Raw genomic sequence first — 14,096 nt, 5'->3', positions numbered from 1 at the left:
ATTTCTGCTTTTGCTCCCCTAGGGCTAACTTAGAGCTTAATTTCTCTTTCAAGACCTTGACTTGGAAATATTATTGCTTTGTTTTAAATTGTCATCAAGTATCCTTGCCCCAACCTGCAACTCAGATCCCCTGATGACAATTTCCTGGAGGTGTAGGCAGCCCAGGACCTTTCCTGCCACCTGGGTCCCAGCATCCTTCCCTCATTCACGCTCTCTGCCTGGCCCTGCAGGCATGTAGTTTTCAGCCCAGGGTTCCAGGCCTCATCTTTCAACACTGTCCACACAAGCCCAATTCTCTGGCAACTCTTCTGGGAATTCTAGAATTGGTCTTCCATTTTCAATCAGTTCTTCATATCTTGGTATATGCAAATGTGTAATATTAGAAATTATGCGTAACCTTGTTAGGAACTAAAGTAACCAAAGTTAAAACCTCTTTTATACTTATCAAAATTGGCAAAGATCTAGAAAATGATAATTAATACCCAGGGGTGGAGAGGGGAGGTGGAAAAGGAGCTTTCAAACACTGCCAGTGGAAGTACAAATTAGTGCCATTTTGGAAGAGCAATATGATATACTGTACCAAAACCTTTAAAAATGCGTATATCCTTGGACTGTGCAGTTCATCTTATTGGAATTAGTCCTAAAGAAATTATTTGTGAATTATAAGTGGAAAGGCAATATAATATAGTAGTTATGAAGGCAGACTCTGAACTACTGGGGTTCAGATCCTTGCTCTGCCAATTACTGAATGTGCGACCATTGATGGTTTACCTAATCTAATCATTCTGTTCCTTAGTTTCCTTAACTGTAAATTAGAGTGAAAATAGTCCCCACTTCATGGAGTTCTTATGAAGTGCATAATACATGTAAAGCACTCTGAATACTCCTTGGTACCTAGTAAATGCTGTAAAAGCTGTAGTCATCAACTATCAATTTTATTAATAAAATAATTAACTACAATTATTACTGATAAGACCTCCTAAATGTCAATCCTTTGCTAAATAAGTTACAGTACATTAAAGAATGGCAGGCTATAGAGCTATTAAAAATTATGCTGTTCTCTTCAAAAACTGATGCTGGAAAAACTGGAAGTCCAAATGCAAAAGAATGAAAGTGGGACCCTACCTCACACCATATACAAAAATGAATTTAAAGACCTAAATACAAGAACTAAAACCTTAAAACTCCTGGAAGAAAACATAGGGAAACATCTCCAGTATCTTGTGTTGGACTATGGTTTTCCTAGACTTTATAGCAAAAGTACAAGCAACGAAAGAAAAAACAGATAAATGGGAATTCATCAAAATTTTTGAAAAATTATGCAAAGGCCATTATCAAGAAAGTGAAAGCCCAACCTAAAGAATAGGAGAAAATATCTGGAATATATAAATATCTTTTACAACTCAACAAAAGACAACCCACGTTAAAAATGAGCAAAACACTTATATGGATATTTCTCCAAAGAAGATATACAATGGCCAATATACACATGAAAAGATGCTCAACATTAGAGAAATGCAAATCAAAACCACAGTGAGATACCACTAGAATGATAAATATTTAAAAATGGAAAATAAGTGTTGATAAGTTAGTGAAAAAATAGGAATCCTCATACATTGTTTTTGGGAATGTAAAATAGTGCAAACTGTGGAAAACAGTTTGGTGGCTCTTCAGAAAGTTGAACATAAAATAGGACTATACCAAAAAAAACACAAAAACTGAAAGCAGGGACTCAAGCAGATATATGCACACTGATGTTGATTTTCATAGTGGCATTATTCACAATCGCCAAAATGTGGAAGCAACTCCAAAGTCCATCAATGGAAGAATGGTTAAACTTCAACAAAATCTGCCATATGCATACAACAGAATATATTCAGCCATAAAAAGAGTGAAGTTTTGATACATGCAAGAACATGGATGTACCTTGAAGCATTATCTTGAGAGAAATAAGCTAGACATAAAGGGGCAGATATAAGATCTCGCTGATATGAAATAGTTAGAATATGCAAATTCATAGTCAGAAATTAGAATACATTTGGCAGGGCTGGGAAATGTGGAGTTAATGCTTAATTCGTACAGCATTTCTGTTTTGGGTTGATGGAAAAATTTTGTTATGGTAATGGGAAATTTGGGGGATGGTAGTGTAACATTGTGAATGTATTTACCACTGATTGTACACTTGAAATTGGCTAAAATAATTAATTTTAGGTTATATATACATTACCAGAATAAAAAAATGTTTAAATCCCATAGAACTGTACAATACAAAGAGTGAACCTTAATGTAAACTATGGACTATAGTTATTTAGTTATTTGAATAATATTGTTTCATTAATTTTAACAAAGGCATCATACTAATGCAAAATGTTAATAGGGAAAACTATGTGTGTGAGGAAGGCAATATATGGGAACTCTGAACTTCCTGCATGATTTTTTTTTGTAAACCTACAACTGCTGTAATATAAAAGGAATGCTGTTGAATTCTTCATGGCATGGGAAAACCATGACATACCTTTAAGTGAGGAGAGCAGGTTATAAAAATCATTAACGGCATGGACAAAATATATGCTTTTATATGAAAACAAAAACTGGAAGAAATTTACTAAAATATTAACTCTAAGAATTGAGTTTGTTGATGATTTTAGTCTTTGAAGCTTTCTGGGTTGTTTTCCTCATTATTTGTAATGCTCCTTTTATGACCATGGGGACAATTAGCTATTTAAAACTTTTCTTAACTCTTGTTAAATTTCTTTTATAATGAAAGTTAACAATTCCAATTAATCCCTTGTTTCATCAGATGTTGCTGATAAAAAAGATATTTTTATTTTCCTTTGTTATGGCAGATTGCAAAAAATGGTCACAAATTCCTCCCATTGCTATATGCAGTGTACTTATTTGGTATGTAGCTTCGCAGTTTTCTCATCAAAAGGTAGCTACTGTTTTTGTAGTTCTTGAGCTTGGGCTTGACCAGGTAGACTTTTGCTTTGGCCAGTGGGACATTAGCAAATGTGACACAAGCCGAGACTTAAAAATCACTTGTTCATTGGGAATTGCCCTTTCTTGCTCTTGAGAACCTTGAAACCACCAAGGGAAGGAACCCGGGCTAGCCTACTAGAGAACAAGAGACCATGTGGAGTGAAGCCCAGCAAGTGAGTGAGGCTATCCATGACCATCAGCCTCAGCAGAGATGGCCTGGCTCAGAAGAACTCGTGTTTTCAAGTCTTAAAGCCTTGGAAGTTATCCTTTCCACCTTTCCCTCCAGCAAAAGCTTAACTGATGTTTTTACTATTATTAATATTTTAAAGTAGCTATCAGGTACAAATGGTAGGGAATGAATAATGGCCAAGTCTACCAGATGATAAACTCCATTCATAGGTTTTTATCCTAACTCTATCCCTCATCTGTATCAGAGGTGCCTCACCCTGGCTACAGTAGAGTCATCCAGGGAATTTTTCAAAAGGACTGATAACTGAGCCCCATCGACCAGGTATTGGTGGGCATTGGTATTTTTTAAAATGCCCTAGGTGATCCTAATATGTAGCTAGTATTGAGACTTCATACAATAGTCTTTTATTGGCCATGTCTTCATAGAGAGAATGTTTTATTGCTTCTAAAACACCAAATATTGTGCCTCAGCAAGGAGAGATTTTCTTTTCCACTGAATAAAGTGTAATGGTTAGGCTAATGCATCAACTCAGCCAGGAAATTGTGCCCAGTTGTTTGGTCCAGCAAGCACTGGGCTAACTGTAATACAAGGACATTTATGGACTTCAGTCACCATTGACTTTACTGCAGTGGTAAATCATAGGTAGCTGATTACAGTTACATCAATCTGGGAGACAGTCATCAACAATGAGTGACGCTTTATCCAGTCAGTTGAATGCCTTAAAAGGGGAAGTGATTCAAGCATTGAGTGAGAATTTCCGAGCTTGTCTTTGGACAGCCAACGTCTCCCAGAACTCATCAAGAACTTTCATTGGAGCCCCTGGTTGCAGCCTGCCCGTGGAACCTGGACTTGTGCATCCCCATACTATTGCATACTATTGACAGATATCTCTTGTTGATTCTGTTTCCCTAGAGAACCCTGACTGATACATAAAGTAACTTCATGTTTTAAGTTTTGGAGATTTAAAAAGTACATAAAAGTTAAAAGAAGGCCAATTGTTTATTTTCCTATAGTCCAAAGTTACCTAGTGTTAATATCTTGACATATTTATCTTGTGAATTTTTACTTATTTCCTCTTTAAAATATTCTGTAATTTGTGAAAAATTGAACAGCAGTTATTCGAATGAATTCAAATAGTACATTAAAGTACAATAATGAAAGTAAAAAATACCACTATAAATACTAACACAAATAACAATCATTAGCATTAGGAAAACATTATTTCATAAAGCATTTTTTCTATAAATAAATACTTCTATGTTGCTTTAAGGCTACAACATAGCTATGTATTAATTAGCTGACTACTTTCTATTGAGCATAGGTTTTAAATAACCTTTCACAAGTGAACTTTACCAAATAACCTTTTTACCATAGGAATAAATGTGTTGGGTTTCCTTAAATTAAACGAGTTCAGACATCACTTATATACATGCTTACCAATTCAAAAAACTGTGTGCTTACGATTTAAATTTTATTGGATTCCAGAAACTCAGGAGATTGTATTGTTATTTTCCTTCCAGCACATGAATATCAAGTAGCAAGTTATTTCTGTGATCTACTTGTTTACATATGTTTGTTCACAGCCTGAGCTATTCACAGATTTAAGTGGTATTTCTTAGGATTTATGTGATTGTTTCAAATGAAAGTATTTAAAATATTGATTTCTCTTCTCTCTGTATTACAATGAAATGGATTCCATGGCAGAGTCTTCCCTTGCTGAAATCTGTAGAACACAGCATGCCCTATACTGTTTTGTTTGTTGCCTAGGTAAAAGTCTTTAATGACTCTGGAAGACAAATTTTCATCTTGCCTTCACACAGTGCCAACTTTATCTTCAAAACAAAGCACCAGGCTACACCCAGTTGGATGTAAATCAAGAATTCAACTGCAACTTGTAAAACATTCCCTCCAGCTCCATGTAAAAGGAGCCACAGAAAAATCACTCTCACTTAAGGCCGTTATCTAATTTTGGCCCCTATTTACAACCTAAGACAGATCCGAAGTTGAAGGTCAATGGTAAATTCCATTTGTTGCTTTCTGTACTGGGGTAAAAATAGGTTGCTAATTTTGGGAACGAAGTCCCTATCTATAGCAAGCCTAATCTTCTACACTGAACAGCAGAAGCACTCTTCTTATGCAAATATGAGAAGCAACTAAATAAGCTTTAAAAAGAGAAGAAACATGAAGCAAAGAGGAGAAACAGCTTTCTGGTGTGCCCAAAGACCTGGGTACCCCCATGAAACATAAAGCAGTTCTCAGAAGTACAGAAAGCCATAGGGTAAGCTTAGGAGCTCTTCCTGAACCAGCTCTTCACCCGAGCATTGGATGAAAAGCACTGCGTTATAAGAAAACAGTATATATGGCACAAAAGTAAGCAAAGCGAATTTATAGTCATTACTCTCAAAAGTGATTTAAATGGAGCAGAAGGTGGGTTCTGGTAATACCTTTCTCATGTTGGTTATACAGGGGTTTCAGTTTGAAAATTCAGTCTCAAGTCTAGATGTGCAGTTTTAACATTTATATTGTATGCTTCCACTAATCAATACATTACTTATATTTCTATAGTATGTAGTTATACTATACTTATATATTACATTTCAATAAAAAGTTTAAGAGTGGACAAGAATGCAAAGTTTACATAAATTAGTTAAATCAAGAGATTTCAAAGAAAAGTTGGCCCCTTCAGGTTCTTGTCCTTGTCGTGCTCCTCTGCCTAGGGTATTTTAGTGTTAGCAGTACCAGTTTTTTAGTATCTAGTTTTTAGCTATTGGGGGCTTGTGCAATAGTTCTTGCAATGTTTTAGAAACTTTGAATTGTAGCCATCTTTAGTGCAGATCAGTGACTAATACATTCAATTTACAGAAAAAGATAAACCCTTGAGCCAACTGCAAATCTAGATATGTCCACTTCTACAGGGGTTCTGATAAGAACCCATATCTGGATATTGCCAGAGTGTGAATTATGATGCTATTGTGTAATTTGTTTGATTGAAAGAACCTGTGATGGGAAGCTTATGAGTTTGTCATGTGTGTTTCTGGAACAAAAACAAAAGTTTAAAAAAAAATTTTTTTTTCTTACAATTTAGTTCTTGGTGTTCCTACTATTAATTCTGAATCAGTAATACTGTCGATTCAAAGGTAATAACCATACACCAAGTTCAAGCTAATAATTATATAATTAGATGCTGTCATTGCTTTTAGTTTATTACCTCAAATGAATTGTATTACTAAAAGTGACCCTACTTTTTTTAATAAGAGGTCCATATGATTCTGTTGTTTATGGAAATAACAATAACTTGGAAAAAGAAAGCGTGGCCAAATGGAAACAATACTCAACAGGTATTAGAGCTTCCAGAGGGTCTATAAGAAGCCACCATATACATCTTGGAATACACAATTAAACACACATACACATACTTAATCAAAAGCTGTTTTACTAGACTCAAAAGACCATCTGTTCTCTGACTCCATTTTTACAACATTCTGGAAAAGGCAAAATTCTAGAGACAAACAGGTCAGGACTTGCTAGGGGTTGGGGGAAAAGGTTGACAACAAAGGGGCAAGCTGGGAATTCTGGGAGGTGAGGGAATTGTTCTGTTTTTTCAATTGCAGCAGTAGATCCATGACTTTCTGTCAAGATACATGGAACTGGACACCACAAAGAGTGACTTTTACTGTATATACATTAAAACAGAAAAATAAAGAAGCTGTTTCAAATTCAACAACGTGTAACAAAAGGATGGGTCGCCATGGTAAATGGAAAAAATTTTTTAAATTGTTTTTTGTAGTATACCTATAGAATTTCCTATGTGATAAATTAAACATTTTACTATCTTATTTTAATAAATTCTGAACAGTTTTATAGAATCCTGTAACCAAAATCAGACTCTCAGTGTTAAGTAATATAAACTCCAAAATACTGTTGTACTGCCATTTTGCTCCAATATCGAGGATATTTCAGAAGGGAACTGAAAGTACTGAATATAAAAAGACTATTATATTAAGACTTAGAAGTCCCATCTTTGTGACCCAGTTCAACTGCTAAATCATGTATCCCGAACAGATGACTTTCTCTCCCATCTCTAGCACCAACTCAACTTCCACTTCACAAAATCATTTTGTTATTTTTGAGGTAGCCATTCTGAGTGTCTCCTTCTTCCAGGATCATCCACTTAAATAACAGCCATCATCATAACCACATTTACTGTGCACCTCCCATGTGCCAGGACTGGGGTCTAGGGCTCTTAAACCTTTATGTTCCATGTTCCTTAGCCAGTCAGGTGAAAACCACAGACCCCTTCTCAGACTGTAGTGGCAGATAGTTTTATGATACTCAACAATGGAGATCAGAGAAAATAAAGATAAGGTGATTTTTTTTTCAACTCAAGTTCACAGACCCCCTGAAATCTTTCCATGGACAGGGGTCCATGGACTCCTGGTTAAGAACCCTGGCTTTAGAGCTATTACTTGAATCAATTCAAATTTTACAATATATGTGCCTCCCCCCACCCCCCTCCCCCCATGAGATAGTTTCCTCAGCCAAAGAGAAAGATAAAGTTCTGTGTTGGAAGGTCTTTGCCAGGATCCCAAGCTAGATGATGCCACGATTTGAGTCCCCCTGCCCTGTGAGGGAAGGGAATCCACACACTGTTCATTCTAGGGTAGCTCTCACTTCCATGCGGACCATCGAGTGGGCTCTGAAAAATCAGTGCAGCCATGTCTAATTCATTTGGGACTCTCCCTTCTCCCCTGCCCTGCTGGGCACAATGGATGGAAGTTGTGATAGGGAAATAGGCAAGATGACCCTTACCACCCCTTATGTGAATTATGGGCTATAGTTAATTATATGGCTATAATAAAATTGTATTATCAATTCACAAAGGCACCACGTTAATGCCAAATGTTAATGAGAGGAAAAACTGTGGAGGTAGGTATACAGGGATTCTGGACTCTCTGTATGATTATTAAGTAAACCTACAACTGCTCTAATAAAAAAAAGTTTTTCAATTAAGCAAAAGTAAAAGAAGTCCCTTGCTGGGGCACCTTGTTTCAAACTGTGTCAGTCGCCCCCTCATTCTGGTAGAAACATTGAATTTTTTACTGGGGAAGAGAGAAGAGATTTAGGTTATTTGAAAATTGCAGCTTTCTTCTTCCCAAGAGTCAAGAGGTTAGCACTGCCATAAGATCATTGTTGACCACCCATGATTCTTAGTATTTAAGTCAAATATTGTACACGGAGCACTGATCCCACGAACCAAAATAATATTTTCAGTTACTGTACTCCTCTCTTTTTTCCAAACAGGATGAACCCCAGTAACACAGGGATGGGGCAGATGGGACAGAAGTGGTGGTGGAATTCAAGCTGATTTTCTCTTGAGTTCTAGAAATTCTTCCAAATTCTTTGTAGTAATCTCAGAAGCCTCTGTATCTTGGGGGCATTTTTGCAGCCCCTGCTGTCCTTTAATGAGGACAACTGGATGGAATAAAAACAATCTCAGTTACTGATACTTACTAGATGCCATGTACCATTCTAGGTACTTGATATGTATTAATCCATATAATTCTCATACAGTAGTAGATACTATTATCATTCCATTTTCCAAATACAGAAACTGACATAGAGGTTACATAATTTGATGCAAATCAAACCCACTAGAAATCTGCAAGCTGGATCTGAAGCCAAGTGGTCTGACTCCAAAAAATACGCCCCCCCCATACACACAAATATACACACACACCACACTACACTACACTAGCTTTAGTATGGCTCAGCACCCGATGGACATACCAGAAAATACTACCTAGACATGAGGGGAAATGTGCTATAACAAGTAGACAAGTGGAAATACTGTGTACCAAATGTTCTCATTTGGTCAACAGTGTGTGAAGGTGAGTTTTGGCCTTAGTAATAAGTTGTGGCTGTCATGGTGGTTGGCATCTAGATACGGGTAGCTATGATGACCCTGACAAGGAAATTCATTGCCCAAGGCCATCATTCCATTAATCCTATTGGTCACAGTATAATATAAACAGGAAAGTTGTTGCATTAACATCCCACCAAGGAGGGGAGGAAGGGATAGTGAGGGGAACAGAACTGATAATGGTTGAGCTAGGAGCTAGACCCCATTGTCTTGTAACTCTCATGATGATCTTATGAAATCAGTGTGGTCATCTAGACCTGTGTATCCCAGAAAAAACATGTTCTTAAACTTAACCCATTCCTGTGGGTGTGGACCCATTGTAAATAATCTCTCTCCAAGATGTGATGTGAGGTAAAGTGCGGCCCAAATGAATCTGGGTTACTGGTGTCCTTTATAAGCAGGGGCAAAGTCAACAGAAAAGTCATGGGGAGAAACCAGAAGTCAACAGAACACAGAGAAACCAGGAGAGGCCACCATCTGTGCTGCCATGTGACAAAAAAGTCAAGATCGAGGACCAAAGAGCTATGGCAGCCAACCCCAGAATGCCACGGTTTTCTGGGAGAAAGCATTACCTTGATGACACTTCGATTTCATGAGCCAATAAATTCCCATTGTTTAAGCCAACCCATCAGATGGCATTTGATTTGACAGCTAGGAACACTAAAATACTGGGTATTGTTCCCATTTTACAGGTGTGTAATGCTGAGAACCAGCTCAGCAATAGGTTTGCTTGAAGGGAAGGCAATGCAGAACTTAAAGAAATAATGGACAAAGAGAAACACGAGAGAGGAACCAAGGATGGAACCAGGGGGCTCGCAGCTTCTGGAACTGAGAGCCTCGACCCTAGCTTCCACATCATATTTACTAGGAACTCCAAAGCAGCTGTTCCTCATCAGCATGGCAACGTTTACAATAACTGGGGACAAGAGCAACAAAGAGGGAACAGGTAAGCCAGCTTCCCACAATACGTAAACTACAGCCCACACACAGAAAATAAAAAATTGCTCAAGGTCACACAGCAGGGAAATGAAACCCAAGTCTGTCTGCGCCCAAAACTTTAGCCCTTTTGTGACATGCTCCAGAGTTCAAGCAAAATAATGCTGGAATGTATTCTGAGATCACCTAGCTCAATTTCTTCATTTTACAGGGTAGGAAACTGAGGCTCACTGAGATTAAGTGACATGTCTAGGTCAAATGGCTAGTTAAGGACAAGCACTAAAACCTAAAAAATAATTTTATAGAGTGTATATCTAGATCCCTAGACCCTCTTACCTGATAGTGTCTGGAGTTTGAAGGACTTGGAAAAAAAAGGAAAATAAAACATTCATATATGACTCATAATGCTTATTGTCCACTTGCTCAATATTCTACTGTTCTTAGCTGGGCAGTATGAAATGTTTAAAAATTCAAAGTACACCAGCTTCTGTTCCAAAACTTGAGTGTCTTTTGGGGTCATCTAAAACATAGAGCCAACCACAGATTCTTTGAGAAGACAAAAAAAAAAACCTCTTTGAAAAGAAATATTAACATGTCATAGTCAACTGCTGCAAGTGTCATTATTCTCCAGATATATATAGATAGTTGGTGAAGTTGAACCAAAACTGCCCAATACACAATTCTTATTTTTCAATAAATTCTTAAATGCCTTTTATTTCCTCTTATGTCCTGTAATGGTTAGGCTAATGTGTCAACCCAGCCAGGTAATGGTGCCCAGTTGTCTGCTCAAGCAAACACTGGGCTAACTGTAATACAAGGGCATTTCATGGACTTTAATCATTAGTGAGTTAATTGAATATATGGCTGATTACCTCTACAATCAACTGAGGAGACTGCCATCAGCAGTGGGTGACATCTCATCCAGTCAGTTGAAAGCCTTAAAAGGGGAAGTGATTTCAGCATTCAGAGAAGTCCCATCTCTACTTCAAACAGCCAGCGTCTCCTGGGGAACTCATCAAGGACCTTCATCAGAGTCCCTCGCTTGCAGCTGCCCTACGGAATTTGGACCTGTGCATCTCTGTTAGGCAATCTTATAAAATCTCAATCTATTTACAGATATCTCCTGTCAGTTCTGTTTTCCTAGAGAACCCTGACTAATACATGTCCTAAAACCAAAGTTCACTGAGGCTCAGGATGGTTAAGTAATTTATCCAGCGTCAGACAAGCTGTAAATTAGCAGCGCTGGGATTCCATATCCTTTTCTTCATTTCACCCTGTGAGATGAGAGAACCCTCATGAAAAGTAATAAAGCTTGGGGAGCCAGTGTGGCTCAGTAGTTGAGCGCCAGCTTCCCATGTATGAGGTTCCAGGTTCAACCCCAGCCCCAGTACCTCAAAATAATAATAATAATAATAAAGCTTCATACCTGTGTTTTGCACAGGCTCTCAGATTAAATTACATGTGTGAAAAATTAACAAAAAGATTGACTCCAACAGAGAAGTCTCTATGAGACATATGGTGATAGAAAAGGACATATTTTCTTTGGGTTGAAGGCCAAATATCTTCATGCTAATTCCATTGGGGCACATGAATTGGTAAGACTGTCAATTTGTTTTTTTTCTTCTGTTAAGTGGATTGTTTAGCAGGGATGGAAGAGATGTCCTCTCCATCTAGTGAAAAAAGGTACCACTAGCTACTGCCCATGGAATGATCTATTCCGCTCATTTGCTACTCTTGGTATCAGTACTTCTCACGTTTCACCTGCAGGAAGAGGAAGGCCAGGAGAACAGAAATTTTGAGAAGCAGAATTCTGACACTTGTTCCCAATGCATAAAGAGCCTGTGCTTGGAGAGTTAGTTTTGTTGATTTTTTAAAAAAGAAAAAAAATACCCAGTCTGTTGATGTAATTAATAGATGCTACAAGTTGAAGCCAGATGAAAATATTTCTATTTTCCACAGATTGTTATGGGATACAAAGAAAGTCGCAGACTAGAATACCAGACCGTTGCATTTCCTGTGAAAAGAGGAAGTAATTCACTGGTGAGAATTAGAGTCAACTCGATGAGTTGTTGTAAATTTTAAATTGTAAGTTTTCTGTCTCTGAGTTTGTAGAACGTGCTCATGGCCCTTAAAACTGGTGGACTTGAAGAGGGTTATTGTCCTGTTCTCTAAACTGTTGTGTATATCGGTAAACTTTCATGAAAAAGGTTTAAAAAAATCTTCCTGTGAGCTAGGGGGAGCAGCATTCGTTTTAACGTTGAGGAAACTGACCACTCGAAATGGGAAGGATGTGGCCGAGACCACAAAAACCTGTAGAGAATGACTGTGAAACAGGTCACACATTTCTTTCAAGTTTTGGCTATGCTGATTTCTTCTTCTGAGCAATTATATTGATGTTCTAAACAGCCATCTCAAATCCTTTCTGGGACATGGCAGGGTTTAAGAAAATAAAATAACCTATTAGACAAACCCAACTCCTGCTTCTTTCATGTGTTGTGATCTCAAACATAGAACTGACAGCAATTTTTTCAGATCTTTCATATTTTTAAGGACACACTTTTCTAATCGATAATGAGTATTTTACAGTGTTATCTTGAGGACTGAAGGTTGTTAGTGGTTTTTAAAATCCCTTATACAAATAACATTAATGGAAACCAAAATGATATAGAATAAGTATCTATCCTAATATATCTACGTGCTTACATTTTTCTTTATTTCCTCCTATTCCTCTTTGGATATATCTATATCAAATTTTCCACAGTAGGAAGCCATTGCATGGACAACCTTTTATAATGAAAGGAGATTTAAATAGATTAGTAAAGGGATACTAGGTTATATTTAGGTTTTCTTAATATGGATCCATATTAATAAATGGATAAACACTTAACCTCTCATTTTATATCTTTTTTTCCCCATTTAATTCTCAAAACAACCTTACTAAGTATCCATTTATTACTGGGATGGTAAAGATGAGGGGTTTGAAGATCGGATTAGCTAAGGATATAAAGCTAATATTCATTATCAGGTCTGTCTCACTGGAAAGGCCATGATAGTTCCTCAGTACTAATAACTTCCCAAACGTCAGTCATTTGCACAGCCATATGTATTCATCAGTGTCTGCCATATGTATTCAACACTTCAACTACTAGTGACTTAAAGCTTTTCTTTAAATAAACTCATTTTCTTTTTTGCTGGTAGCTTTCTTTTTTCTTAGCCAAGGAGAACCTCTAGAAGGAAACAAAAGGAACCAACATTTGCTGCAGATCTACCAAGTTCCATAAAAGATGGTGTTTTCATTTCCTAGGTGCTAAAACAAATACCATATGGTGGGTTGGCTTAACAACAGGATCAAGAGGTACAAGGCTTGCTTCCTCCCAGGTCAATATGATCTGGCAGGCCAGTAATCTTTGGGATTCCTTGGCTTTTCCATCACATGGCAATGCACATGGTGGCATCTTCCCGTTTCTCTTCCAGGTTCTGATGACTTCTTCCTTTTGTCTGCTCCCCATGGCTTCTCTCTCCACTGGACTTTCTCTCTGCTTATAAAGGACCTCAGTCATCTGGATTAAGCCCAACCTGATTCAGTCGCACTACACCTTAACTGAAGTAACACCTTGAAGAGATCTTGTTTACAGTGGATCACACCCACAAGAATGCAGACCAGGGCCAAGAGCATGTCCAGCCTGGGCTATATAATTCAACCCACCACAGATGATCTATGTTAGCAGTTCTCAAAGTCTGGTCCCCAAACCAAAAAGCATCAGCATCACACGGGAACTTGTTAGAAATACAAAATCTTGGCCTCTACCAGATTTGCTGGAGGAGGAGCTCAAGGGGTGGCACCCAGCCATGTGTTTTAACAAGCCTTCCAGGTGATTCTGAAGCATGCCCAAGTCTGAGAACCATCACACTACATGCCTTATCTTTTTTTTTTTTAAGGGTTGAAGCACTTTTAATCACAGAAGAGTAAACAACAGTATGAAACCATTAACAGCTCACCCAGTGGCTGTTGTCCTGCCCCAGCCCTTAACTCACCCACTCCCAATACCCCTCTCTGCCTACCACTGAGTA

The 14,096-nt window shown here is 37.7% G+C and overlaps 1 protein-coding gene and 1 long non-coding RNA gene across 11 annotated transcripts in view; one reads left to right on the top strand and one right to left on the bottom strand.

The window, feature by feature from the left end:
* Positions 1-14,096, bottom strand: part of GCNT2 (glucosaminyl (N-acetyl) transferase 2 (I blood group)) — a 252,516-nt gene that overhangs the window by 74,047 nt on the left and 164,373 nt on the right. The window lies entirely within an intron of this gene.
* Positions 5,271-12,772, top strand: LOC105744531 (uncharacterized). 2 transcript variants are annotated; one of them, XR_009182742.2, is made up of 4 exons: positions 5,271-5,539; positions 6,781-6,920; positions 9,782-10,035; positions 11,985-12,772. It is a non-coding gene; the product is annotated as an uncharacterized lncRNA (long non-coding RNA). The 2 variants fall into 2 exon arrangements; XR_001117568.3 differs by having other exon boundaries at positions 5,271-5,596.

This window comes from Dasypus novemcinctus, chromosome 22 (genome assembly GCF_030445035.2).
Source record: "Dasypus novemcinctus isolate mDasNov1 chromosome 22, mDasNov1.1.hap2, whole genome shotgun sequence".
NCBI classification, from domain to species: domain Eukaryota; kingdom Metazoa; phylum Chordata; class Mammalia; order Cingulata; family Dasypodidae; genus Dasypus; species Dasypus novemcinctus.
Note: the sequence above shows the minus strand (reverse complement) of the source record. Positions and strands in the feature narration are given on the sequence as shown.